Source organism: Panthera leo, chromosome A1, assembly GCF_018350215.1.
Source record: "Panthera leo isolate Ple1 chromosome A1, P.leo_Ple1_pat1.1, whole genome shotgun sequence".
NCBI classification, from domain to species: domain Eukaryota; kingdom Metazoa; phylum Chordata; class Mammalia; order Carnivora; family Felidae; genus Panthera; species Panthera leo.
This window is the reverse complement of record NC_056679.1, coordinates 139,191,298-139,201,026: the sequence shown is the minus strand read 5'-3', so window position 1 is coordinate 139,201,026 and position 9,729 is coordinate 139,191,298.

Below are 9,729 nucleotides of genomic sequence, written 5' to 3'. Positions count from 1 at the left end.
CCAACTTCTGTTGTTTCCTGAGTTGTTAATGTTAGCCCTTCTGACAGGTGTGAGGTGGTATCTCATTATGGTTTTGATTTGTATTTCCCTGATGATGAGTGATGTTGAGCATTTTTTCAAGTGTCTGTTACCCATTTGTATGCGTTCTTTGGAGAAGTATCTGTTCATGTCTTCTGCCCATTTCTTCACTGGAGTCTTTGTTTTTGGGGTGTTGAGTTTGATAAGTTCTTTATAGATTTTAGATACTAGCCCTTTATCTGATATGTCATATGCAAATATCTTCTCCTATTTCGTAGGTTGGCTTTTAGTTTTGCTGACTGTTTCCTTTGCAGTGCAGAAGCTTTTATTTTGATGAAGTCCCAATAGTTCATGTTTGTTTTTGTTTCCTTTGCCCCTGGAGATATGTCTAGTAAGAAGTTGCTGTGGCCACGGTCAAAGATGTTGCTGCCTGTGTTCTCCTCTAGGATCTTGATGGTTTCCTATCTCACATTTAAGTCTTCTATCCATTTTAAATTGGTCCAGTTTCATTTTTCTGTATGTCACCATCCAGTTTTCCCAGCACCATTTGTTGAAGAGACTGTCTTTTTTCCATTGGATATTTTTTCCTGCTTTGTTGAAGATTAGTTGATCATATAGTTGGGGTCCATTTCTGGGTTCTCTGTTCTGTTCCATTGATCTAAGTGTCTGTTTTTGTGCCAGTACCATACTGTCTTGATAATTATAACTTTAGCTTGAGGTCCAGAATTGTGATGCCTCCCACTTTGCTTTTCTTTTTCAACGTTATTTTGACTATCTGGGGTCTTTTCTGGTTCCATACAAATTTTATAATTATTTGTTCCAGCTCTGTGAAAAATGCTAATGTTATTTTGACAGGGATTGCATTAATGTAGATTGCTTTGGGTAAAGCATAAACATTTTAACAATATTTGTTCTTCCAATCCATGAGCATGAAATGTTTTTCCATTTCTTTTTCTCACCTCCAATTTTTTTCATAAGCTTTCTGTAGTTTTCAGTGTACAGAGATTTTACATCTTTGGTTAGGTTTATCCCTAGAGATTTTATAGTTTTTGGTGCAATTGTAAAAGGGAGCTGCTTCATTATGGGTGTATAGAAATGCAACTAATTTCTGTATGTTGATTTTTTTATCCTGCAACTTTGCTGAATTCATGTATAAGTTCTAACAGTTTTTTGGTGGAGTCTTTTGGGTTTTCCATGTAGAGTATCATGTCATCTCTGAAGAGTAAAAGTTAGACTTATTCCTTGCCCAAATATCCATCAACTGATGAATGTATAAAGAAGATGTCACACACACACAAGCACGTGCGTACACACACACACACACACACACACACACACACACACAGTGGAATATTACTCAGCCATCAAAATGTATGATATTTTGTCATCTGCAATGGTGTGGATGGAACTTGATGTATTATGTTAAGTGAAATAAGTCAGTCAGAGAAAGTTAAATACCATATGATTTCACTCATATGCAGAATTTAAGAAACAAAACAGATGAGGGGTACCTGGGTGGCTCAGTCTGTTAAGCGCCCAACTCTTGGTTTCAGCTCAGGTCATGATATTGCACTTCGTGGGTTTGAGCCCCACATTGGGTTCTGTGTTGGCAGTGTGAGACCTGCTTGGGATTCTCTCTCTCTCCCTCTCTCTCTGCCTCTCCCCTGCTCCTGCTTTCTCTCAAAATAAATAAATGGGAAAAAAATTAAAGGAAAAATAAAATAAGATAAAAACAGAGAGAGGCAAACCATAAGAGACTCTTAATTACAAAAAACAAATTGGGGGTTGCTGGAGGGGAGGTGGGTAGGGGGATGGACTAAATGGGTGATGGGCAGTAAGGGAGGCACTTGTTATGATGAGCTCTGGATGTTACATGTAAGTGATGAATCACTGGGCTCTACTCCTGAAGCCAAGACTACACTGTATGTTAACTCACTTGATTTTAAATGAAATCTTGAAAAGAAAAATAAGTGATTGAGAGGTATATTAAAATCCTCCACTGTGGTGTGACTTTGTCAATCCTTTTATTGCTGTCAATTTTAGCTTTATGTGTATTTTAAGTCATGTTAGTAGGTGTGCACAAATCCAGAATCATTGTGTCAGGCTCCTCAGTACCTACACCCACAGCAGCAGTTCTGGTTCTCAGCTCAGCTTTTTTGGACCATGGCCAGCAACAACCACACTTGCAATTACATCAAGCCTGGTGATAATCTAATAGAACCCGATAGGAGAGAGCTTCAAGAGTTTTGAGGAGTAGAGATTCTGCTTTGTGGCAGTGAATTTTCTTAAGGTATTTAAGGAACATTCAAAACAGCCTTACATTGACCTTAAAGACAGACCATCTGAAGGGCGTGTGTATAGGACCTGTTGTGACATTTGTCTAGGAAGGGTTGAGTGTGGTGAAGACAGGGTGGGACTTTGGCATGTAAGTTGTCAGGAACGTTATTTATGGCAGTGATTCTTTAAAAGTGGTTATGAAACATTTTTCATGGATGGCATTCCTCCTCTACAAACCTGAGTTTTCTTATTGTTTTTTTTGTGGGCTGTATGTTGTTCTAGTTTAGCCTTTCACTGCTTTATACCCTGAGGATACTAGACTTCGTGTCCTGTCATCTACACAGCTATTAAAACAGGAACTCAATGGCACAAAAACAGACACATAGACCAATGGAATAGAACAGAAACCCCAGAATTAGACCCACAAAAGTATGGCCAACTAATCTTTGACAAAGCAGGAAAGAACATCCAATGGAAAAAAGACAGTCTCTTTAACAAATGGTGCTGGGAGAACTGGACAGCAACATGCAGAAGGATGAAACTAGACCACTTTCTCACACCATTCACAAAAATAAACTCAAAATGGATAAAGGACCTGAATGTGAGACACGAAACCATCAAAATCCTAGAGGAGAAAGCAGGGAAAAACCTCTCTGACCTCAGCCGTAGCAATCTCTTACTTGACACATCCCCAAAGGCAGGGGAATTAAAAGCAAAAATGAACTATTGGGACCTCATGAAGATAAAAAGCTTCTGCACTGCCAAGGAAACAATCAACAAAACTAAAAGGCAACCAACGGAATGGGAAAAGATATTTGCAAATGACATATCGGACAAAGGGCTAGTATCCAAAATCTATAAAGAGCTCACCAAACTCCACACCCGAAAAACAAATAATCCAGTGAAGAAATGGGCAGAAAACATGAATAGACACTTCTCTAAAGAAGACATCCGGATGGCCAACAGGCACATGAAAAGATGCTCAACATAGCTCCTCATGAGGGAAATACAAATCAAAACCACACTCAGATACCACCTCACACCAGTCAGAGTGGCCAAAATGAGCAAATCAGGAGACTATAGATGCTGGAGAGGATGTGGAGAAACGGGAACCCTCTTGCACTGTTGGTGGGAATGCAAACTGGTGCAACTGCTCTGGAAAACAGTGTGGAGGTTCCTCAAAAATTAAAAATAGACCTACCCTATGACCCAGCAGAGTAGCACTGCTAAGAATTTACCTAAGGGATACAGGAATACTGAGGCATAGGGGCACTTGTACCCCAATGTTTATAGCAGCACTCTCAACAATAGCCAAATTATGGAAAGAGCCTAAATGTCCATCAACTGATGAATGGATAAAGAAATTGTGGTTTATATACACAATGGAATACTATGTGGCAATGAGAAAGAATGAAATATGGCCTTTTGTAGCAACGTGGATGGAACTGGAGAGTGTTATGCTAAGTGAAATAAGTCATAGAGAGAAAGACGGATACCATATGTTTTCACTCTTATGTGGATCCTGAGAAACTTAACAGAAGACCATGGGGGAGGGAAAGAAAAAAAAAAAAGGTTAGAGAGGGAGGGAGCCAAAACATAAGAGACTCTTAAAAACTGAGAACAAACTGAGGGTTGATGAGGGGTGGGAGGGTGGGGAGGGTGGGTGATGGGTATTGAGGAGGGCACCTGTTGGAATGAGCACTGGGTGTTGTATGGAAACCAATTTGACAATAAATTTCGTATTTAAAATAAATAAAATAAATAAACAAACAAACAAATAAATAAATAAAACAGGAACTCAAGAACAAAGTTGGAGGGCTCACCCTTCCTGATTCCAAAACTTCCTGCAAAGCTACAGTAATCCAACAGTGTGGTACAGGCGTAAAGACAGACATATAGACCAATGGACTAGAATAGAGAGCCCAGAAATAAACCGTCATCCATATAGTCAAGTGATTTTTGACAAGGATGCCAAAACCATTCAATGAAAGGACAGTCTTCTCAACAAATGGTGCTAGGAAAACTGTATACCCATATGCAAAAGAATGAAGTTAAACTCATACCATATACAAAAATTAAGTCAAAATGAATCAAAGACATAAATATAAGACTTAAAATTATAAAACTCTTAAAAGAAAATAAAAGGGAAAATTTCTTTTTTTTTTTTAATTTTTGTTTTAACGTTTATTTATTTTTGAGACAGAGACAGAGCATGAACAGGGGAGGGGCAGAGAGAGAGGGAGACACAGAATGTGAAACAGGCTCCAGGCTCTGAGCTGTCAGCACAGAGCCCGACGCAGGGCTCGAACTCACCGACCATGAGATCATGAACTGAGCCGAAGTCGGACGCTTAACTGACCGAGCCACCAGGCGCCCCATAAAAGGGAAAATTTCTATGACCTATTTGGCAATGATTTCTTGGATATGACACAGGCAACAAAAGAAAAAACAAATAATTTGGACTTCGTCAAAATTGAAAACTTTCATCCAAAGGCACTATTAAGAGAGTGAAAAGACAACCCATAGAATGAGAGAAAATATTTGCAAATCATTTATCTGATAAGAGGTTAATATCTAGCATTCCTAAAACTCAGCAACAGCAAAAATGAACAACCCAAATAAAAAATAGTCAAAGGATTTGAATTTCTCCAAAGAAAATATACAGATGGCCAACAAGATACTTAACATCATTAATCGTTGGGGCAATGCTAATTAAGTCACAATGAGATATTGCTTCACAGCCACTAGGATGGCTATTACTTAAAAAGAAAAGAAAAAAGAAAAGAAGAGAGAAGAGAAAAGAAAAGAAAAGAAAAGAAAAGAAAAGAAATGAAAAGAAAAGAAAAGAAAAGAAAAGAAAAGAAAAAAGAAAAGAAAAGAAAAAATAGAGCATAAATTTTGATAGGTGTGGAGAAATTGAAACCCTGGGCATTATTGATAGGAAGGTACAATGGTGCAGTCACTCAAAAAGTTTGGCAGTTCCTCAAGAATTTAAACATAGAATTCTCATTGGATTCAGCAGTTCTACTCCCAGGTACATCCCCCAAAGATCTGGTAACAGGGACTCAAACAGATACTTGTATGCCAGTGTTCATAACAGCGTTTTTCATAATAGCCACAATATGAACAGCCAAAGTGTCCGTCAACAGATGAATGGATAAACAAAATGTAGTATGTCCCTGCAATGGACTATTATTTTGCCACAAAAATACTGAAGTTCTGATACACGCTACAACAAGCATAAACATGCTAAGGGAAAAAGCCAGACACAGAAAGACAAAGATTATATGATCCCACTTATATGAGGTATCTAGAGTGGGCAAATTCATAGAAGCAGGACGTAGAATGGTGGTTGCCAGGGGCTGGAAGAGAGAGAAATGGGGATCTATTTCTTAGCGGTTAGAGTTTATGTTTGGGGTGATAAAGTTTGGGTGGCAGTAGTGTTAGTTATACAACATTGTGAACTTAATGCTACTGAATTACACACTTAAAAATGATGAAATTTTGGGGCACCTGGGTGGCCCAGTCCTTTAAGCATCCAACTTTGGCTCAGGTCATGATCTCATGGTTCATGGATTTGAGCCCCGTGTTAGGCTCTGTGCTGGCAGCTCAGAGCCTGGAGCCTGTTTCAGATTCTGTGTCTCCCTCTCTCTCTCTCTCTACCCCTGCCCTGCTTGTGCTCGCTTGCTCTCTCTCTCTCAAAAATAAATAAATAAACATTTTTTTAAAAAGACAAATTTTATCACTTTTTAACTGCTAAGCCATGCATTTAATTTTTTTATTTTATTCATATTCATAGGTGTTCTATAGCAGAAGTGTTTTTCAGGATATCTATCATATTGTCAGAAATGTAAATTTCCTAACTTATCTCTTTTAATACCGAAGTCGCATATATTTTTTAAAAATATCTGTATATCTATAGATATATAAATATATACACACACATATGTTTACAAATATATAAAATATGCACTAAATATTCTGTTCGAGTTTTTAAAAATCACATGGTGCCAAACATAGGCAGTAATTTCTTAAACATCTGCTGTAGCAACATTTTTCTAGATATGTCTCCTCTGGCATGTGACACAAAAGCAAATTAAACTATTGGGAATACATCAAAATAAAAAGCTTTTGCAAGTTGAAGGAAGCCATCAGCAAAACAAAAATGCAAGCCACTGAATGAGAGAAGATATTTGCAAATAATACATCTGATATGGAGTTAATATCCAAAATTTTTAAAGAACCTAATGCAACTTAACACACACATACAAAAAATAATCCAACTAAAAATGGGCAGAGGATCTGAAGACATTTTTCCAAAGAAGACATCCAGATGGCTAAGAGATACATGAGAAAATGCTCAGTATCACTCATCATCAGGGAAATGCAAATCAAAACCACAGTAAGATACCACCTCATACCTGCCACAATGGCTAAAATCAAAAAGACAAGAAGCAACAAGTGTGGGTGAGGATGTGGAGAAGAAGGAACCCTTGTGCACTGTTGGTGGGAATGCAAACTGGTGCAGTCACTGTGGACAACAGTATGGAGGTTCCTCAAAAAAATTAAAAATGGAAAGATATTATGATCTACTAATTTCACTACTGGGTGTTTGCCCAAAGAAAATGAAAACACTAATTTGAAAAGATATATGCACCCCTGTATTTCTGTAGCATTGTTTACAATAGCCGAGACATGGAAGCAACCTAACTGTCCATGGATAAATGGATGGATAAAAAAGATGTGAGATATAGATATAGATGTAGATAGATAATGAAATATTACTCATCCATAAAAAAGATTGAGATCTTACCATTTGCCACAACATATACAGACCCAGAGAGTATTGTGCTAAGTGAAATAAGATAAAGACAAATACCATATGGTTTCCCTTACATGTTGAATCTAAAAAACAAAACAAACGAATAAATAAAAAACAGAATCAGACCTATAAATTCAAAGAACAAGCTTGTGGTTGCCAGAGGTGGAGAGCGGATGGGCAAAATGGATGAAGGGGAGTGGGAGATATGGGATTCTGGTTATAGAATGAGTAAGTTGGGGGGTCTGGGTGGTTCATTCCGTTAAGCATCTGACTCTTGATTTCAGCTCCGGTCATGATCTTACAGTTTGTGGTTTGAACCCCTCATCAGGCTGTGGGATTCTCTCTCTCCCTCTCTGCTCTCTGCCCCTTCCCTACTCGCTCTCTCTCTTTCAAAATAAATTAATAAACTTAAAAAAATAGAATAAGTCACAGGAATAAAAGGTACAGCATAAGGAGTATAGTCAGTGACACTATAATAGAGTTATATGGTGACAAAGGGTAGCAAGTTGTGGTGAGCATAGCATAATGTATAGAATTGTCAAATCACTGTGTTGTACACTTGAAACTCATGTAACATTGTCGACTATACTCAAACTAAAAAAATTTTTTTTCAACAATATTTTTTTAAGTAGGCTCCACCCCCAATGTGTGGTTTGAATTCATGACCCTAAGATCGAGAGTCACATGCTCTACCAACTGAGGTTGTCAGGTTCCCCTAAAAAAATTTTTTTTTAATTACATGGTGCTGAAAAGTATGTTTATATCATGCGTCCACTTGTGTTTTAGTGAAGAGGGACAGAGATGTGTTTGTATTCACTACTCTCATACAAAGAAAACACTCCTGGGATAATCCATCAGTAACTACTAACAGTTTCCTCTAAAGAAAGAAACTAGAGAACTGGGGATCTGAAGTAGGAGGACATTTTATATTGCTTGAATATTTTACTGTGTGTGTGTGTGAGAGAGAGAGAGAGAGAGAGAGAGAGAGAGAGAGAGAGAAGTTTTTAAATCTACCTGAATTTTTTAAGAGGAACTCCTAGTTTCCACTGAAAATGCATCAAATAATATATCTTCTGTTACAAGTTGCAATCACACTGCTTGAGTTTTATACAAACTTCCCATTGAAGAAACTCCTATACCTGCTCAGCTCAGACTTTCCGGCTTCATGAAGGTGTGAGCATTGACCAAAGTCCCTGCAGGGATAAGAGACGCACTCTGCTTTCTAGTTCTCTATCTGCTCTCCAGGCAGTGCAGCTCTTTTTAAGATATAACCTCAAATTCTCATTAGAGAGGAAACAGCTAACCTCATCAAACTTCTCATATCCTCTTTGGTGGAACGAGATACTTCCCCTGAAAGGATATATTTTGAAACTGAACTATAGCAACAAATACATATCAGTTTAAAATAATGACCTTTTTGGGGTTCCTGGGTGGCTCAGTGGGTTAAGCTTCCAATGTCGGCTCAGGTCATGATCTCATGGTTCATGGTTTCAAGCCCCATGACGAGCTCTGTGTTCACAGCTCAGAGCCTGGAGCCTGCTTCAGATTCCATCTTGCCCTCTCTGCCCCTCCCCCGCTTGCAATCTGCCACTCTCTCTCTCTCAAAAATAAATAAACATTAAAAAAATTGTTTTAGGGGCGCCTGGATGGCTCAGTGGTTAAGCAGCCGACTTCGGCTCAGGTCATGATCTCGCGGTCTGTGAGTTCAGGCCCCGCGTCGGGCTCTGTGCTGACAGCTCAGAGCCTGGAGCCTGTTTTGGATTCTGTATCTCCCTCTCTCTGACCCTCCCCCATTCATGCTTTGTCTCTCTCTGTCTCAAAAATAAATAAACGTTAAAAAAAAATTTTTTTTTTAATTGTTTTAATAATGACTTTTTTTCTCAAAATAAAAATTAGTATCCATTTGAGTTTGAGTTTGAGCTATAATTACTAGCATAGAAATATTTCCAACGAAAAAAGCTAGTTTTAACACAATTATATATAATATGGCCATAAGTTAAAAAATTTAAAGTCCAAGTTAATGTTTTATAATAAGAATATTATCTGTATGACTTGTATAATTTTTTAAAGTTTTATTTAAGTAATCTCTACACCCAACGTGGGGCTCGAACTCACAACTCCAAGATCAAGAGTCGCACGCTCTCCTGACTGAGCCAGCCAGGTGCAACCCACTTGTATGTTTTTTTTTTCTTTATTTTCTCTGACTCGTATAATTTATAATACAATGTTCATCATCTACACTGTGGTAAAAACAGAAAAGTTTAGGAAAAGAAATGGCAAATAAACTATAATACTTCCCCACAGAATAATTCCTATTATCGTATCGATAGATTTCCTTACAGCTTCTCTCTCTCTCTTTCTTGCATCTGTCATATATGTGTATATGGGATATAGACATAGATATTACAATTGTAATTCTGCTTTACTCAGTTAGCATTATATTATAAGCATTTTTCCATAATAAAAAATATTACTTGAAAACACAATTTTAGTGACACCTGGCTGGCTTGGTCAGTGGAGCATGTGACTCATGGTCTCGGGGCTGTAAGTTCAAACCCCATGTTGGGTGCAAAGATTAGTTAAAAATAAAAAAATAAAAATAAAATGGAATT